This window comes from Gossypium hirsutum, chromosome A12, assembly GCF_007990345.1.
Source record: "Gossypium hirsutum isolate 1008001.06 chromosome A12, Gossypium_hirsutum_v2.1, whole genome shotgun sequence".
NCBI lineage: Eukaryota > Viridiplantae > Streptophyta > Magnoliopsida > Malvales > Malvaceae > Gossypium > Gossypium hirsutum.
In genome coordinates this window covers 30,273,904-30,295,024 of record NC_053435.1, presented here as the reverse complement: position 1 = coordinate 30,295,024, position 21,121 = coordinate 30,273,904, and the positions used below count along the sequence as shown (strand labels likewise).

Sequence of the window (21,121 nt, the reverse complement as noted above, 5' to 3'; positions counted from 1 at the left end):
ATGTCATATCCTAGATATGGTCTTACATGAAGTCTCATACTGATGCCATATCCTAGATATGGTCTTACACGTAGTCTTAGTAACCTTAATGTCATGACATTAAGGTTCAACCGGGATTTCATGCTTGTCGTAACTTTGTTGAATATGTCCATGAGTCAATCACATTTCATATAATAATGAAGCATTTAAAACATAATTAAAACAATGCATTATTTACATAAGAACTTACCTCGGTACAAAAATAGTAGAAATGGGACCTAATCGTCAAACACCTTATTTTTCCCTCAGTCTAGGTCCGAACCTCATTTCTCTTGATCTATAATAGTAAATTTAACTTATTTATTATTACTCAAATAAGTTCAACAATCATATTATGAAAAAATTACATTTCTGCCCTTAAACTTTGACAGTTTTTACTTTGGTCCCTAGGCTCTTAAATTGAAATAGATTCAATTTCTTTGATTCCCAAGCCTAGACGAACCTCTTTTATGCTTATAAAACCCAAAATTTTCATTTAATCATACTTTTACACACATTTTATAACCTTTTTAGAAATTGATCCTTTTGACATTTTCATAAAAAATCACCTAGCAAAAGTTGTTTATCATACACCAAACACATATTTTCTACCGTTAGACATCAAAATACAAACATATCTAACATGGTTAAAACCCTAGACTTTAATCATTTCTCAAATTAATGGTAGAAATAGATAGATCGAGTGATAACAACTTCAAAAATGTAAAGAGTAGTAAAAATGGGACAAGAACGGGTTTACAATCGAGCTTGAAAGATGAACAAACCCTAGCTATGGTTCCCCTTTGAAATTTTTGGCCAAGGGTAGAAATTGAACAATATTGTGGCTTGATTTTTGCTTTTTAATTCATTTAATTACTAAATGACCAAAATGCCCTTTTCTTAAAACACTAAAATTCTCTTACCTCATGTCTATTTTTGTCCAACTTAAAGTAAAATGGTCTAACTACCATCTAAGGACCTTCAATTTGAAATTTCATAGCAAGTTGACTCCTCTAGCATGTAGAACTCAACTTTTGCACTTTTTACAATTTAGTCCTTTTTGCTAAATTGAGTGCCCAAACATCAAAATTTTTGAACGAAAGTTTCACGGAATCATTCCATAAAATTTTAAACCATGAAACTGTAATAAAAATAAGTTTTTCTATGTCGAATTGGTGGTCCTGAAACCACTGTACCGTCTAGGCCCAAAATTGGGCTGTTACATTCTTACCCTATGCTTTAAAAAGAACAAAAAATCTACATTTTATTCATATTTCTTCTAAACCTCTTTTAGGGATGTGACAGTTCAAGCCTGATCCTCGTCCATAATTTTAAAGGTTCATTTTTTTATCCAAACCCGTTTTTCGGACCTAATATTCTTCTCCAAATCCTCCTAAATTTTGGACAAGCTTTCGAGTTTGAACAATAACTCGACCCAAGTTTAGTAGTAGAATAACTAAGAAATTGGATAAGGATTATAATAGTTTAAATATATATGCTCTACATTTCTATTTGCCCTCAAGTTGTAATGTAAAGATAAAATCATGAAATGCAATAAAAAATTAAGTTTCCAGTAGAAAGCCACAACCATGAAAGACATTTTTCATGAAAAATTATAAAAACAGTAAAGAAAATGTTTACTAATCCCAAACAGTTTTAAAAACTAACAACATGTTTGGTTGGGGGTTTATGAATAGATTCCAACCCAATTCGGCGGGCCCACCACCAAACATTAGATTGGTTTATTGTAATGGTATTATGAGCCTGAATTGATTCAAGGTCTATTACAGGAATTGGCTGAATAGCCATTCCCATCTGTCATCACTGAATCTTCATTCAATGCTTGGCATAAGAATTTTTTTCTCATTTTCAATTTTTGCCCTCACCTCAGCCGAAAGAAGGAAGAAACTGTAACTTTCTTTTCTTCCCATCTCTACATTTCCTTTTTTTGTCCTTTAATTATAGAGGAGACCTAAGTCAATCTATTGAAGCATCATTCCTTTTAAGCCAATAAAACCCTTTGGTTATAGAGTTGCAACCCTTTTTTCCTTTTTTTTTGTAATTTTTCACTGCATTTTTTATTTCCCCTATTTGATTTCATTGCTTTGATTTTCACAAATGCTAGAAAGATAAGGCGAGTTGTTGTTAAGTGCAGATGGAAGACTGGGGTAAGTTTTAATTTTGGCTTGAATTTGTTGTTAATTCCTAAGGCTTTGACTGATAAGTGATTCTATTTCCTTTTTTATGTTTTATTATGTATGAACTTGAATGTGGGAAATTTTTTTAGAGTTAAATTTTATTGGGTTTATTGAAATTTAGGGCTTTTACTTGTTTTTGGTTTTGGATTTTATGAGGTTTAGTTGAGATGTTTTAAAGGTGTTTGCTTTGAGTTTCTTGGGAAATCGACTATGGTGCTACAAGACCAAAAAGAGAAATCTAGGGTTTTTTTTCTTTCGATTAAAAAGAAAAACTACATGTAGTGGAAGATCACTAATTGTGGCAACATCTTGGGAATCTAGTATTGGCTTCAATTGTTGGGATTCACTAGTTCTTTTCTTGAAACATTACCTGATAGTCGCCTGGTAGTTTTGTATAGAAGTTTTAAAGTGTAAAGAGACCTCAAAGCATATTCATTTCTATTATGGATTTAATATGTTTTTAAGTTGTTAATAAGTGCTAAATATTATGGTTTGTTCCCAACCTTAGTTGGAGAACCTATTGAATTATGTCATTTTTTTTATTCTTGGTTTCCTTTTCTTGAAACCTCCCCCCCTTTTTCTGGCTTAAGAAGTTGTATGTTGTTGTTGCAGAGGATGAGATTCCACCTTTCCTTGCAAAGGAACAACTTAAAAGCAAATGGGATGATGAAGATATTGATGACTCTGATATCAAGGAATTATGAGAGGATGAAGATGAACTTGCTTCGCCTTCGGTATGATGGGCTTCATTGTAACTTGTATTTGTTACATTTACTAAAATTTTGTTGTTGGGGCTCTTTGGTCCTATGAATCTTTTTATTTCTTCTTAAAATTCTATACTAGAAAAAAAGTCCAAAATTGAAACCTTTTAAACCACCTAAATATAGGCAAGAAAAATCTGGTTACAATTGTTGAGCATGGTGTATGGATTTGTTTGTGTTATTCTGAAAGTTATTAGTTCTTTCTAGATTGGTCCTGATTTATTTTTGATACATGTATCTCTTAGCATTGTCAGATGGATAAATCGTATCTAATCTTGATTTAGCAACCTAATTTATAACTTAAATTTGGTAATTCAAGCTCAATTAAGATGCGCCTCATTCTTGATGTGATAAGGATATAACTTAAATTTGGTATTTCAAACTCTATTAAGATGCCCCTCATTCCTGATGTGATAAGAATATATCCATGTGATCCATTACCATCCTACTGCATTAGTTAAGAAATTTGATTGATTATTAATAGTGATTCATGTCTTTTATTCTTACTATTTAGATCTAGAACCAAGTAGATAGAGCCTCTCCCTATATCTTTTTTTATGGTGGCATAAGATTTGTTTTGAGGCTAATTATAGTGTTAGTTATAACAATTTTGTGGATACTGATAGAATCATAGTATTTTCGTAGATCTTTTGTTATAAACTCATTGGCATGAATATCTTATTACTGCTAGAACTTAAATTTGTTGACTTCTATTTAGAACTATTTTGTTGTAGTTTGTTTCTAAATTAGTTGAAGTCTTATTGTTATCCTCCACCAATTTTTTTATTTTTGTGTGTGTATATATATGTGTATATATCTAAAGGTGATTTTATTTTCTTCATTGCTTTTTTGTTAGTAAGGTGCCATGATCTAACATTTTGCTTTCTATTATAGGCTTGTGGAAGAAGTCAATTCATGTTTCTGATGCGGGGTTTTAGCATGATGTAGAGACTAATAGGATTGAAGGCCATGGAGGGTATGGAAAGTGATTTAGATTGAAGATACATCAATGGTAACAATAGGACCCTTTTTCTTTTTTGATATTTTTGGGGGGAATATTTTTGGAATTGATGTTAACAGGTTGGGGAAAAATATAGAGAAGTTAAAATAAGGGTCTGCTTGCTCGGGTTTGTTTGGTGTATAGATGTTTGATATTTTTCATATATATAAAAAAGGGAATAATTATTGTTTTTGGATCAATATTTGTAATATTGGCAACTATGATCCCATGAGATTATGTTAAGATTTTTATTAATTCATATTTTAATAATAATTATATTAAGAATGTTATTAAATTATATATTTTTATTTTTATTAAATTATATTATATTTGGTAATAATTATATTAAAATATGATTAAATTATTTATTATTATTAAATTTAATAATAATTCTAGTAAAATTTAACAACAAAAATTATCTTACTTAAAAAAATTCTACTAAGGGTATTTTGATCATTTTAGTTTTTTTTCTTATGCTATTACAACATCATTCCATTCAACCAAACAATTGAATTACTGATTATAGCTCTATTTCATTACAGCGAACAAAACGTGGTGTAAGTAACTTCTTCCCGAGCTGGCTTACTTTGCACATGACTTCTAATGGTTGAACTTTAGGCATAGTAAAGCCCTTGGCCTTTAGTCATGTCAATTTCCTTTTCACTCACCCTTTCTTACTCAAAACATTGAATCAATGCTCCTAATGTCAACCCCAAAACATGTTGAGTTAATACCATTCCAGGGCAAGCTCTTTTTCCTAATCCAAACGACATCGACTTATAAATCTGGTCACTCATCTCTTTGCGTTCCTCAAACCTCTCTAGCTTAAAGCTTAATGTATCATCCCATAACTTAGGGTCTCTTTGAATAGCCCGAGCATTTACCATCACAATTGCATCTTTGGGTATTTCATAGCGTCCAATATTGCAAACTTCAGATGCTGAATGTGGAACTAACAGTGGAGCTGCTGGATATAGCCGAAGTGTTTTTGAATTATGCTTTGTACGTAAGGTAATTTTGCGATATTAGCTTCTTCCACCAGTTTTTCTTGACCGACAAGTTTGTCTAATTCAGCTTTAGCTTTTTCTAGCATATGAGGATTGTTCAACAGATTAGACCTTGCCCATTCCAATGTTATTGCTGTTGTATCAGTTCCTGCATTTAAAATCACCTGCAAAAATGAAATTCAAACCAATAATAAATGTGTGATGTAAGTTTAGTATATCCCTCTTAATTTAAAATGAAATCATTTCAATTTAAAGAAAGCCGTATTTATATATAAAATAAGATTTAATGTACCATTATTAAATAATAACATGACATGTCATCATTAAATTAAAAAATATATAAAAAAATTTATAAATACATACTAATAATTTTATTCAAACATAATTAAATATCATTGTAACTATTATTAATAAATATAAATAGCTCTCAATATAACATGGATATATATTTAATAATTTTAAATTTAATTATCATTTTATTCTCATATTTAAATATATAATAAATACAAATATCAAACACCAAATACTTAAAAAAATTGCTATGGTAGCTATTAACCTAAATATATAATAAATTTACGGGATAAGTTATAAGAGAATAAATTATATTATGATCATCCTAAAAAATATAGTTTTTAGGCATCAATAAAATAGTGTTACATTGTTAAATTTTAGAGATAGCAAAATATTATTATACACTCATCGATAGCCCTAATACCCAGAGGGTCGTGGGTGGTTTCAATTCCCTGAGGGTCAAGGACAATATTGATGATCATCGTTGTCGGGTAACCCGAGATGACGTTCTATGGAGTATAAGGTTGGATGGGCTTTTCGAGGTCCTACTCAGAGTGTAGGGATGGGTGGGTTGATTAAATCCCCATAGAATGTGTGTTGGTTGGATAGGTGGTTTATTTTATAATTCATTTGCACTCATATGCGTCTGTGTGATTTTGTGACTACAATATCTATTTGACTGTCTGACTGAATTATTTGACTGTCTGATTGACTGAGGAGTCGGATTGTACTATTGGACTGAAAGGCACTCGTGTCTAAAGAAACCTTGTGTGATGGGCTAAGGCCCAACCAATTCTGATTCTGGAAAAAAGGGATTAGGCCAGTTTGTGACTTCTGAGAATTTCAGATATTGTGTCTAACAGAGCTATATGACTGTAAAGTTACATATGGTCTGTTTGTTATAATCGCTCTGTAAGTGTGTTCTACTGCTGAACTATTTTCAGGTTTACTGTATTTATTACTATTTCAGTAGCTAGTTAGTTTGATCTCACACTAAGGTCGTATAGCTTACCCCCTCTTTTGTTCACTTTTTAGGTACACTTTAGGATTTTGGATGCTGGACTCGGTATGTAGACGACTCAGATAGTTTTGAGGCTAATAAGTTATTAGTTTGTGGTTTCAAACTTTTATTGGTTATTCACTTTTGAATATAAGGTTTTTAACCTTGTGGTATAATTTTGTTTTATAGTTTAATCATTTTATTATTCTGCTTTTTTAATACTTGATATTAATTATTTCAGGAATCGAATTAAGAATGACTAGTTTTGTAAGATTTTCTCATGATCACTTCGGTGGTCAATGTAGCATTCTAAATTTGGTTTAGACTTCTAGGTCGGGTTTGGGGTGTTACATGAAATGAATGATTTAAGTGAAATCAATGACCCTATATTGAATTGTGGTAAGTGATGAAATGGAAGTAAACTTCATTATGTATATATGCTTTATATATGTTAGTATCGAAGTGTTTTGTCATGAAGTACTGTGGTGTCAATGATGGCACATTGGTTAAGCATTTGAATTGATTCTATTATATGTTTTGGATGCCACTAAGGGTGTCTAATGACCTATAAAATTATATGTTTGAAAATGTTTTATGTACCTAAGAAAATGGATGAAACTTGTGCATGGAATGGGTCATTTTTGGGCTCATACGGCTAGTGACACTAGCTGTCACACGGTCGTGTGAAATACATGGGCAACCCACGCAGGCGTGTGCCCAAAGCGTGTTTTTAAACAGTATAGGTGCAGATCTTACATGGGCAGACACACAGCTTGGGACACGACCTTATGATCCAAATCAAAGAGTTACGCGATTCATGCACACGGGCGTGTAAAATTGCACACGAGCGTGTAAGTTAACCACACGACCATGTTTGAAGCTATAAGGGCTGAACTCTGCCACACGGTTATGTAACCCTTGACTTGAAAACTTTTGAATTTTCCTTTTATTTACCACAAACAAATCATGTGAGTTGTTAAAAATTATCATGTGTAATGATTTATCACTTATTTATGTACTGAACATATGTAGAAAAAAATAATATCGTCACCAAATTTAGTATAAATATTTTTTTTCTAATAAAACTAAGAGTGAAGGAAGAACAAACCAAACTTATTTGCCCCTAAATATATAAATAAAATCATTATCTTTGAATTTTTTTTCCTTCTATATCAAGGAAGAACAAACCAAAATTATTCTTCCTTTATAATATCTTCTCCAACTTAATTTAACTTTAATTAAATTACTTAAAATAATTAATTTTTTAAATTATAAACAAACATCTTTTTCTTCTTTTACAAATTTTATTCATTTTGTTTTTTCATAAGTTAATATTTTTTATTTTTGTGCAACCAATTTTTTTTAAATAGTAATTTTTTGCAATTTTTTTATGTCATTAACACATAATTTTGGTAATTATTTTATCTTGAACCTTAAACCTTAAACCTTAAATCTTGAACCTTGAACCTCGAACCTCGAACCTCGAACCCTAAAATTTAGGGTTTGGGTTTCAGATTTAATGTTTAAGGTTTAAAGTTTAGGGTTTAAGGTTTAGGTTTAGGTTTAGGGTTTAAGGGTTTGGGATTCAAATTCAAAGTTTAAGGGCTCGAGTTTGGGGTTTTAAGTTTTAGGTTCAGGGTAAAAAAATTTACCAATATTATGTGTCAATGACATGAAAAAAATTGTTGAAACATTATCAAAGAATTGGGAGGGGATCATGAATAATATGGTGGAAAGGGTGCATAAAATAATTTATCTATGAATGAATGTATAATAATAATTTCATGTCCTTTAAATTTTGATGATGTGACAAAATTTTATTGGTGCCTAAAAACCTTAATTTTTTTATAATAGCTGTCATTCATTAAAAATCTTAATTTTTAGGACTATCCTAATGTAAGTTATTCCTAAGTTACAATAATAATACATTTTTATAACAAATAAAAAAAACAATAGTGGGAAATAAGAAAAATAAAAGAACAAACAAAATTGGGAAGAAGAAAAAAACGAAAAAATATGGACAAAAAAGAAATGAATTAAAAAATGGGAATGTTGTCATCGACCACCAAAGTCCAATTTGTCAATTTTAAAATATAAAAAATCATGATGGTTATAAATCCTTTTCCCTAGAGATTTCTGAAAAAGCATGTAGGAATCAAATATAAAAGAATATATAAAAATTCCAGCTGACCTGTATGAGTCCTTTGATGATTTCATTAGTATAATATTCTGGCTAAGATTCTTGCATAGATAGCAAATGGGTTATCATAGTGTTTTTGATGTACAAATCGCCTTTGTTGCTTCTATGTTCATCGATCATTCCTTGCGTTAATTCATCTATTATACTACCCAGATCTTATATTCTCTTGATGTATCCATTGTAATCAACCAATTGCAGTATTGGCAGGAAATCTCCAGGATATGAAGACACTGCCAATTCAAAAAGCTCTTTAATCGTCTCCCGGAACCGCCTCCCTTCATCAGAATTCTGGGTAGCTTCGTCATCGAAATACATTTTCCCAACCATCATTTTCATGATTATGTTAAACGTTAGCTCCGAAAACAATGATTTCAGCTCTACCTTGGCGAACCCATCGGCAGAAACCTGGCACAATCAGCGCAACAAGCAGCTAACTTCATCCCTGTTAGAATTAAGTGACCCGAATCCTTATTGAAATAAAATACAGTGGTAAAATAAAATAAAAGAAGAATCCATATAGAATTACACTTCTTTTATTTTATTTTAGAATAAGGTTTTTTAAACCTTATTAAATTCCATCTATTTGATAATGATTAGAATAAGGTGTTTCAATCTTACTAGAATATGACTTTATAAGCCTATAAATAGACATAGTCTATTTCTCTTGTAATAATTTGAATTCGACATAGTGAATTTTCTTCTCCTTTTCCCGTGGTTTTTTCCCGAAAGGGTTTCCACATAAAAATCTGTATGTTCTATATTTTATTTTATTTTCACAAATTGTATCAGAGCTTCTGGGTTGTTCATCTCGATCACAATAATGATGCCTTTGAAGTATGAAATTTTGCTATTGGATCGCAACACCAGATTTGCATTGTGGCAGATTAAGATGCAAGCAGTTCTTGCCCAGATGGATCTAGAGGATGCCCTGCTAGGGATAGATAAGATGCCTTCGAAATTAACAAATGAAGAGAAGAAGTGTAAGGATCGAAAGGCGTTAACACAATTACATCTGCACTTGTCCAACAAAATTTTGAAGGATGTGATGAAAGATAAGACTGCCATTGCATTATGGAAGAGGCTAGAACAAATATGCATGTTGAAAACTCTAACAAGCAAGCTACATATGAAGCAGCGTCTTTATGCTCATCGTTTGGAGGAAGGTGCGTTTGTAAATGAACACTTAACAGTGTTTAAAGAAATTCTCTCAAACTTGAATACCGTGGAGGTTCAGTATGATAAGGAAGATCTAAGTTGATTCTACTTTGTTCGTTGCCACCGTCTTATTCAACCTTTAGAGACACAATTTATATAGCTGCGAGTCTTTCACAGTTGATAAGGTTTATGATTCTTTGACCTCGTATGATAAGATAAAGCATCTTGTGGTTAAACACGTCTCTTAGGGAGAGGGTCTCATTGTTCGTGGGAGACAAAATCAGAATGCTGATGGTGATCATGGAAGGACACAGGAACGGAATCCTCACGGTAAATCTATGGTATACCAAAGTCTTCAAACAGAGGTAAAACTTGTAGCTTATGCAAGAAGAAAGGGCACATTAAATCTAAGTGCTATAAGCTATAGAACAAGATTAAAAGGCCGGCTGTGAATCAAAAGGGAAAACAACCAGAAAATTCCGGTGAAGCTGATGTTGTAGAAGACTACAGTGATGGTGAACTTCTAGTCACTTAGGTCAAAAATTCTAAAGTGAGTGAGGAGTGGATACTTAACTCAAGCTGCACCTTCCACATGAGTCCCAATCGGGATTGGTTTACAACTTACGAAATAGTGTCTGAAGGCGTTGTTTTTATGGGAGATAATGCTTCGTGTAAAATCGCAGGTGTTGGAACAATTAAAGTTAAGATGTTTAATGGAGTTATTAGAACACTTAGTGACGTAGGACATGTTCCAGAATTGAAAAGAAATTTAATTTCGTTGAGTACTCTTGAGTCAAAAGGATACAAATACACAGCTGAAAGTGGGGTTTTAAAGATTCCAAAGGTTCCCTTATTGTGATGAAAGGGCAGAGAATGACTGCCAAGTTATATGTTTTGCAGGGTTCTACAGTTACTGGTGATGCAGTTGTCGCTTCCTCTTTCTTGTTAGATGATGATATTACTAAACTTTGGCATATGCGCCTAAGGCATATAAGTGACAATGGCATGGCAGAATTGAGCAAAAGTGGGCTTCTTGATGGGCAAAAAATTTGCAAACTAAATTTCTTTGAGCACTGTGTTTTTGGGAAGAAAAAGAGAGTTCGATTCACCAGAGGAATCCACAACACGAAGGGAACGTTGGAGTATATTCATTCTGATCTGTGGGGGCCATCCAGAGTGCCTTCGAGAGGTAGAGCTAATTATATGCTAACCTTTATTGATGATTTTTCTAGAAAAGTTTGGTCGTTCGCATTTAAGTCTTGGAAAATTATGATTGAAAAATAGATGGGAAAAAAAATAAATACCTCTGCACAGGCAATGGCTTAGAGTTCTGTTCTGATGAGTTTAATAGATTGTGCAGGTCAGAAAGATCGTGAGACACTTGACAGTTTGCCATACTCCATAGCAAAATAGTGTTGCAGAACGAATGAACAGAACGATCATGGATAAGGTTCGATGTATGTTCTCAAATGCCAACTTACCAAAGACGTTTTGGGCCGAAGCAGCCTCTACTGCATGTTTTTTGATCAACCGATCCCCATCCATTGCCATTGAGAAAAATACTCTACAAGAGGTATGGTGTGGTAATCCTGCTAATTATTCTGATTTAAAGATCTTTGGGTGTCCTACGTATGCTCATGTTGATAATGGAAAATTGGAACCGAGATTAATTAAATGTGTTTTTATTGGTTATAAAACTGGTGTAAAAGGGTATAAGTTATGGTATCCTGAAAATAGAAAAGTTGTGATTAGCAGAGATGTTGTTTTTGATGAAACTGCTATGCTACCTAATTTATCTCTTACAAACTCTTCCAATAAAGAAAATCAAAAGCAGGTGGAGCATCAGATTAATACAAATTCGACTCCTCAAGCCTGTACAAAAATTGAGAATAGAGTTGCTTCTTCACCACAATACTCTATCGCCAAAAACAGAACTAGAAGAGAAATTAAACCTCTAAAGAAGTATGACGAGGCTAATCTAGTTTCTTGTGCTTTAAATGTGGCTGAAGATATAGATGCGAATCAAGAGCCATCTAATTATTCTGATGCGGTTAGCTATGAAGACTTAGAAAAGTGGATGCTTGCTATGCAAGAGGAGATGAAATCACTCCACAAAAATAGAACATGGGATCTTGTGAAACTTCCTAAAGGTAAAAAGGTTGTTCGTTGTAAATGAGTGTTTAAAAAGAAAGAAGGGACTCTAGGAGTTGAAGAACCCAAATATAAAGCAAGGCTTGTTGCAAAGGGTTACAGTCAAATTCCAGGAGTGGACTTCACAGATGTGTTCTCCCCAGTTGTTAAGCATAGTTCGATTCGAGTTTTGCTTGGTATTGTGGCCATGCATGATTTGGAGCTTGAGCAGTTAGATGTAAAAAAATGCATTTTTGCATGGAGAACTTGAGGAGGATATTTACATGCAACAACCAGAGGGTTTTATAGTCTTAGAAAAAAAGGACTATGTTTGCTTGCTAAAAAAGTCCCTTTACGGTTTGAAACAGTCACGAAGACAGTAGTACAAGAGGTTTGATTCCTTTATGACTTCTCATGATTTCAAAAGAAGTAGTTTTGACAGTTGTGTTTGCTTTAAGAAATGTAACACCCTTATCCTGTAACCGTCGCCGGAATAGGTAAAGGGCATTACCAAATGGACAGAACATTACAGATCAATACAGAATCACAGATATCACATAATATTAATGCATAATCAAATCAACAATTTATTCCTTATGGAGGTCCCCAAGACCTAAGACATACTTTTAGATAAGGTCAGGACTAAATCGAACACAATCAAAATTTTTAGAACTTAGAAAAATTTTTCAATTCTTTTAAGGTCACACGCTCGTGTGATTAGGCCGTGTGCCTTACACGAGCAACAGACACGCCCATGAGGTCCAGCCGTGCCAAAACAGAGTATACATACTGACTTTTACACACGGCCAATAGGCATGGCCGTATGCCATGGCCGTGTGATACTTAGCTCGCAACTCACTTAAGCCCACGGCCATATGACACGCCCATGTGCCTTAACCATGTGATCTTAAGAGGTTACTGCTTTGTATACACGGTCATAAGGCACGCCCGTGTTCCCTAATCGTGTGGCACCATACAGGCTTGGTTTAAGCAAACTTGCCACCCTTTTTGGCTCATTTCTACAAGCAATAATAAATAACATTTATACTAAAATTTTTAGCCAATTCCATGCTCAAAACATGCTTCATTATAACTAAATCATCATCATTCAATAAGCTATTCAAACTCATACCAAAACACATTAAAAATCTTGTTACAACAACATGCCAAAATACTCATTTCATAGCTCACTTATGGCATCTTCTAACTCGTGCTTAAACTTACCATTTCCTCAACTTGCCATATTTCAAAATAATCACCATATATAAGGCCATATAACCTTTACAAGCATACACAATTTGGCATCACAAACCATTTACCAAAACTAAACACAAACATACCATATGCTAGCCAACTCTCATGGAATAACATATATACATATCAAAGTTTACATATAAACATTCTAGCTTATACATGGCATACTTAAAAATATTTACACTTTCAGAAGTACCAAAATGAGTTCGATAGTATGGTGACAAAGAGTAAGCTACAAAGAGCCTAGTAAGCCAAATACAACTAGTCTAACTATTAAAGCATATAACATAAAAGTCAATAGCAAGAACTCATAGCCATTTCACAGAGTAATTCATGAGCCTAACCATGCTCATTTGCTTGTAATCATGTCATGTTTCATCTTCAATGATTTTGTACATACTTTGCATTCATTATTTCGCAGAAACAGAGTCTTTCATGTTTAGAAATTTAGTACGATACAAACGTACCTGTATAGATTATGCATTTCATATATTCATTCCCATATCTCATACTCTATCATCAGACGGTTCAGAAACAACACAGATACTCATAAACGGGTACAATGCCAACGTCCCGGACGTGGTCTTACATGTAATTCAGTATCGATGACTCTACCCCAGACAGGGTCTTACACGAACTCAGATACGATGCCAATGTCCCAGACATTGTCTTACACGTAAATCTCAAATTGAGGCCTATGTCCAAGACACGGTCTTACACGATATCTCAGATCGATGACAACGTTCCTTTAGAAATATATAGAGCTTTTCATATACTAGCATATTATCAGAATTTACTCAGAATTCATTCATCAGGCTCTCACAGCCTTCTAATACAGATTATAACTAGTATATACAACATTCAATCAATTTAACACGTAATTGTATTTTGACTTACCTCGTACAGATTTCGGACGGAAACGAGTCGACTAATCAACTATTTTGGACTTCCCTCGATCTAAGTCTGATTTTCTTTGTTCTTGATCTAATACTATTCAAATTCAACCATTCAATCATTCATTTCATTCAAAATAATCCATGAACACATATTTAGGGCACTTTGCATTTTAGCCCTTACATTTTCACACTTTGACAATTTAGTCCATTTTTCACAATATCACAAATATGCAAAATTCACTAAGACTATAGCTTGGCCGAATATACATAGCTTCCGTACAAGCCCAAATAACATATTTAATTTACAATTTAGTCCTTCAAAACCTCATTTTCACAAATTAGACCAAATAGCTCTTTTCCATCAAAAATTCAAGAACAAAGCATGATAATCTCACATATATCTTTCATAATCCATATAAAAACATTACAAAGCTCATATAATCATCAATGGCACATTTCATAATCTTCAACAAAAATAGAAATTCAGGCATGGGTTTTGAAAAACACGAAGCAACGATCACAGAAACGTAGAAATTATCAAAAACGAACCAAAGTACATACCTTATTCAACCAAATCAATGACTGAACTCTAGGATGGTCTTCTTCTTTCTATTTTCTTGATATAATCGGCTATATGCATGATAATAATAGCCAATTTCATGTTTTCATTTCATTATAACAACTTTAATAAACATTTCCCCATTTTTCCCTTTACTAATAAACATTTAAACTTACCAACTACATGTCCATATTTGTCCACCATTAAAATAAATGGTAAATTTGACATGCAAGGACCTTCACTTAAATAACCCAAATCAAATAGGTACTTTTAACATCTAGCACACAGCTTTCACCTTTTTTGCGATTGGATCCTTTTTCAATATTTAGTACGGAAACAGACAAATTAAATCACAAAAATTTCACAGATGCAAATTCATTCATCATGGACATAGAAAATAATTTTAAAATATTTTTCGAACTCAGATTTGTGGTCCCGAAACCACTATTCCGACTAGGGTCTAAACCGAGCTGTTATAATTCTCCCCCTTAGGGATTTTCGTCCCCGAAAATCTTACCGTTAAACAGATTTGGATATTGTTGTCTCATTGAATCTTCAAGCTCCCACGTGGCCTCTTCAATGCCATGTCAATGCCAAAATACTTTTCCTAACGAAATTTTCTTATTTCGCAATTTTTTAACCTCACGAGCTAAGATACAGATCGGCTTTTCTTCGTAAGTCATATCAAATTTGATTTCAATATCGGACGGGGAAATTATGTGTGAAGGATCAGATCTGTATCGTCGAAGCATCGATACGTGAAACATATTATGTATCTTTTCTAACTTAGATGGTAGCTTCAATCTATAAGCAACCGGCCCAACTCGCTCGATGATTTCATGCGGTCCAATGAACCTTGGACTCAACTTGCCCTTTTTACCAAATCGAAACAGTTTCTTCCACGGAGATACTTTTAGAAACACTTTATCACCAATCTCAAATTTGATATCTTTTAGTTTTAAACCCGCATAAGATTTCTGACGATCAGAGGTAGCTTTCAGACTATCTAGGATTACTTTCACTTTCAGTTCTGTTTCTTTTATCATATCGATACCATAAATCTTATTCTCTCTGAGCTCAAACCAGTATAATGGAGTTTTACACTTTCTACCATATAAGACTTTGTACGGTGCCATTTTAATGCTCGATTGAAAGCTATTAGTATAAGTGAATTCAATCAAAGGTAAGTATTGTTCCCATGTACCTTCAAACTCAAGAATACAACATCTCAACATATCCTCGAGTATCTGAATAATGCGCTCAGATTGACCATCCGTCTGCGGGTGAAAAGCAGTACTAAAGTGCAATTTTGTGCCCAAAGCCTCTTGCAAATTCTTCCAGAAACGCGAAGTGAATCACGGATCTCTATCAGACACAATAGACAATGGCACCCCATGCAATCTCACAATATTAGAATATATAACTCAGCTAATTTATCGAGAGAGTAATCAGATCAAATCGGAATAAAATGAGCTGATTTCGTCAAATGATCAACAACAACCCAAATTGCATCTTTCTTTCTCGGAAACAGGGGCAAACCCGAAACAAAATCCATGGTTACTCGATCCCACTTCCACTTAGTAATCATAATCAGTTGTAACAAACCAGATGGGACCTGATGCTCAGCTTTAACATGCTAACAGATTAAACATCTCAAAACAAAGTCAGAAATATCTCTTTTCATTCCCGGCCACCAGTATAGTTATTTCAAATCGTTATACATTTTCGTACTTCCTAGATGAACAGAAAATCTACTATTGTGAGCTTCACTCAAAATCATCTAAATTAACTCCAGATTTCTCGGAACACAAAGTCTATTTCTAAATCTCAAGCAATCATCAATATCAACTCGGAATTCAGAATCATACTGAGGTCGTTTTGCTATTAATTCATTGTCAGACTTCTGAGCCTCATAGATCTGTTGTATAAACAAAGGTTTTGCTTTCAAATCAGAAAAAACCAAGATATCATCAGACAATGCTAAATGAGCGTTCATCGCATGCAACGCAGACAATGATTTCCGACTCAGAGCATCCACTACCACGTTTGCTTTGCCTAGATGATAATTAATAACCAGCTCGTAATCTTTTAATAGTTCTAACCATCTTCTATGTCGCAGATTCAAATCTTTTTGCGTTATTAAATACTTCAGACTTTTATGATTAGAAAACACGTGACATTTCTCACCAAACAGATAGTGATACTAGATCTTCAAGGCAAACACAATAGCAGCTAACTCGAGGTCGTGTGTCGGATAATTCTTTTCATGCGGCTTCAACTGTCTCAAAGCATAAGCAACAACTTTTCCTTCTTTCATTAGAACACAACCGAGCCCGTTCAACGAAGCATCACTGTAAACAACGAATTCCTTACCTAATTTAGGTTGCATAAGTACGGGAGCTTCAGTTAACAGAGCTTTTAACCGATCAAAACTTTTCTGACACTTCTCAAACCACTCAAATTTCACATCTTTCTGAAGTAATTTTGTCAACGGAGTTGCTAGCACAGAGAAATCTTTTACAAATCGTTTGTAGTAACCGGCAAGTCCCAGAAAACGACGAACTTCAAAAACATTTCTCGGAGACTTCCAATTCAGAATAGCAAAAATTTTGTTCAGATCAACTCGGATACCAGATGCTGATACAATATGACCCAAGAAACCAACTTCTCACAACCAGAACTCACATTTACTGAACTTTGCATACAACTGTTTATTTCGCAGAGTCTGTAGCACTATTCTCAAATGCTCAGCATTGTCAGTTTCATCACGTGAATAAATCAATATATCACTAATGAATACAAAAACAAATTGATCTATATACGGTCTAAAAATTCTATTCATTAAATCCATAAAGACAACAGGTGCATTCGTTAATCCAAAAGGCATAACTAAAAATTCATAATGCCCGTACCTTGTTCTGAAAGTAGTTTTTGGAATGTCAGAGTCCTTTACTCGCAATTGATAGTAACCCGATCTCAGATCTATCTTTGAAAACATAGTAGTTGATCGAATAAGTCATCAATTCTGGGGAGAGGATATTTGTTCTTTATAGTCACTTTGTTAAGCTGACAGTAATCAATACACATTTTCATTGTGCCATCTTGCTTTTTCACAAACAGAACAGGAGCACCCCATGGTAAAAAGCTCGGTCCGACAAATCCTCGATCGATCAATTCTTGCAACTAAGATTTTAATTCATTTAACTCGGTCAGAGCCATTCTATACGGAGCTATCGAAATTGGAGTAGTATCAGGTTCTAATTCAATGCCAAACTCGACTTCTCGAATCAGAGGCAAACTCGATAATTCTTTAGGAAACACATCCGAGAATTCACAGACAACAGGCACTGATTCAACTTTCTTATCATTCACTTTCGAGTCTAACACATAAGCTAAGTAGGCTTCACAGCCTTTCTTCACATATTTCTGTGCTTTCATTGCAGATATCACAGTTGATAGTCCATTCAAATCACTAGACTCAATTTGAATTATCTCATCATTCTTACACCTTAAATAAATGACTTTTCGTTTGCAATTTACAATAGCATCGTGCAAAGTTAACCAGTCCATTCCCAGGATTATATCAAAATTGTCGAAAGGAAAAAGCATCAGATTAGCAGGAAAACAAATATCTCGAATCAATAACGGACAATGCTTGCAGACTTTATCAACCAAGACACTTTTGGCTAAGGGGTTTGATACTCTAATTACTAATCCAGTAGACTCTATAGGAAAAGTCTTACTGTGCACTAAATTCACACAGATATAAGAATGCGTTGATCCAGGGTCTATCAATGGAATCACAGAAGTATCATAAAGAGTAAAAGTACCAGTAATCATGTTTGGAGACGAGGCTTCCTCACGAGCTCGGATAGCATAGGCTCTAGCAGGTGCTCTGGCCTCAGATCTAACAGCAGTATCCCTAGTAGCTCTTTAACCACAACTTGCATTTCCCGTATTTTTGGAAGGTCTACCTCTAGTTGAGGTGTTGCTCGATCTTGGATTCTGTACATTCTCTTGGTCAGCAGATTCAGAATCAGCAGATTCAGAACAATCTCTTACAAAATGGTCCAGAGATCCACATAGGAAACAGGCTCGATCATTCAATCTAAAATTTCCCGGATGTCTTTTACCACAGTGTTTACATTTAGGTTTCTTAGATCAGACATTCCCGAAACTTGCAACAGAAATAGCAGGGGCTCTGAAATTCGAATGCGATCTAGCTCGATCTCGATTCGAATGTCCTACATCAGCATTTGAACGGCTATGATCATCTCAGAATTTCTTTGACATAGACTGAAATGGTATATTCGAAGATCTCTTTCTAACATCTCTAGCTTCAAAATCAGTTTTTCTTTTCTCTTTACTTAATTCTTAAGCTTTACAAGCTCGTTCAATGAGCACTACCATTTCTTTAATTTCCAAAATCCCAACTACCATTTCTTTAGTCCATCTTCAAACCTTTTGCACATTATTGCTTCATTTGATACACATTCCCAAGCATACTGGCTCAATCTCACAAATTCACGTTTGTATTCAGTAACAGACATACGGCCTTGTTTAAGCTCGAGAAACTCTTTACGTTTCTAATCGATGAATCTCTGACTAATGTATTTTTTTTGAAATTTAGCTTGGCAAAAATCATAAGTAACCCGTTCACTCGGAACCATAGATATTAAAGTTTTCTACCAGTGGTACACCGTATCTCTCAGAAGTGAAATGACACATTTTACACATTCCTCAGAATTCAGAGACATTTCATCAAACACTCGTATTGTATTCTCTAACCAGAATTCGGCTCTTTTAGCATCATCATTCGTTGTAGCTTAGAACTTTTCAGGTCCATACTTTCTAATTTTATCAATTGGTGGTTTACTTAACTGTACCAAATTCGCTCGTGGCATATCAAAAGTTTGAGGAGGATTAACCGGGGGTGGAGGTTGTTGTATAGCCAGATTGGTTCTAATATATTGGGTGAACCAATCATTCATTATCTGATAGAAGGCTTGTTTAGCATCATCTTCACAGCTACTCATAGCCAGTCGAGAATCAGCTTGCATCGTCCCTTGCATGGGAGCAGGCGCATTGCTTTCAACATCGTCAGTTACAGCTCTATCTGGATCCATTTGCTATATTAAAGCACATTTCAATGTTAGGATTCATCACACTATCGTAACTTTAGATATATGGCATGTATAGCTAGACTCACATACGCTATGGTATTCCTAGAATCGACTAAACCATAGCTCTGATACCAATAAATAGTAACACCCCTATTCCATAACCATCGCCCGTGTTCCCTGACCGTGTGGCACCATGCAGGCTTGGTTTAAGCCAATTTGCCATCCGTTTTTGGGTCATTTCTACAAGCATAATAAATAACATTTATACTAAAATTTGTAGCCAATTCTATGCTCAAAACATGCTTCATTATAACTAAATCATCATCATTCAATAACCTATTCAAACTCATACCAAAACACATTAAAAATCTTATTACAACAACATGCCAAAATGCTCATTTCATAGCTCACTTATGGAATCTTCTAACTCGTGCTTAAACGTACCATTTCCTCAACTTGCCATATTTCAAAATGATCACCATATATAAGGCCATATAACCATTACAAGCTTACACAATTTGGCATCACAAACCATTTACCAAAACTAAACATAAACATACCATATGCTAGCCAACTCTCATGGCATAACATATATACATATCAAAGTTTAAATACATAGACATTCTAGCCTATACATGCCATACTTAAAAATATTTACACTTTCAGAAGTACCAAAATGATAGTATGGTGACAATCCTTGACAATCCTCGAGCCTTCAGTAGCTACAATAACTGTAAAATAGATAGAAATCACACAGAGCAAGCTACAAAGAGCTTAGTAAGCCAAATACAACTAGTCTAACTATTAAAGCATATAACATAAAAGTCAATAGCAAGAACTCATAGCCATTTTACAGAGTAATTCATGAGCGTAACCATGCTCATTTTCTTGTATACATGTCATGTTTCATCTTCAATGATTTTGTACATACTTCACATTCATTACTTCACAGAAACAAAGTCTTCCATGTTTAGAAATTTAGTACGATACAAACGTACCTGTATAGATTATGCATTTTATATATTCATCCCATATCCCGTACTCTATCATCAAACGGTTCAGAAACGACACAGATACTCATAAATGGGTACGATGCCGATGTCCCGAATGTGGTCTTACATGTAATTTAGTATCGACGCCTCTGCCCCAGACAGGGTCTTACACGAACTCAGATACGATGTCGATGTCCCAGACATGGTCTTACATGTAAATCTCAAACCGAGGCCTGTGTCCCAGACATGGTCTTACACGATATCTCAGATCGATGACAACGTTCCTTTAGAAATATATAGAGCTTTTCATATACTATCATATTATCGGAATTTACTCAGAATTCATTCATCAGGCTCTCACAGCCGTCTTATACAGATTATAACTAGTATACAGCATTTAATCAATTTAACACGTAATTGTATTTTGACTTACCTCGTACGGATTTCGGACGGAAACGAGTCGACTAATCAACTATTTTGGACTTCCTTCGATCTAAGTCTGATTTTCTTTGTTCTCGATCTAAGTCCGATTTTCTT

General features: G+C 34.1%; 1 pseudogene; it reads right to left on the bottom strand.

Moving 5' to 3' along the window:
• Nucleotides 1-4,497: 4,497 nt before the first annotated feature.
• Nucleotides 4,498-21,121, bottom strand: part of LOC107949478 (cytochrome P450 81Q32-like) — a 45,569-nt pseudogene continuing 28,945 nt past the window's right edge.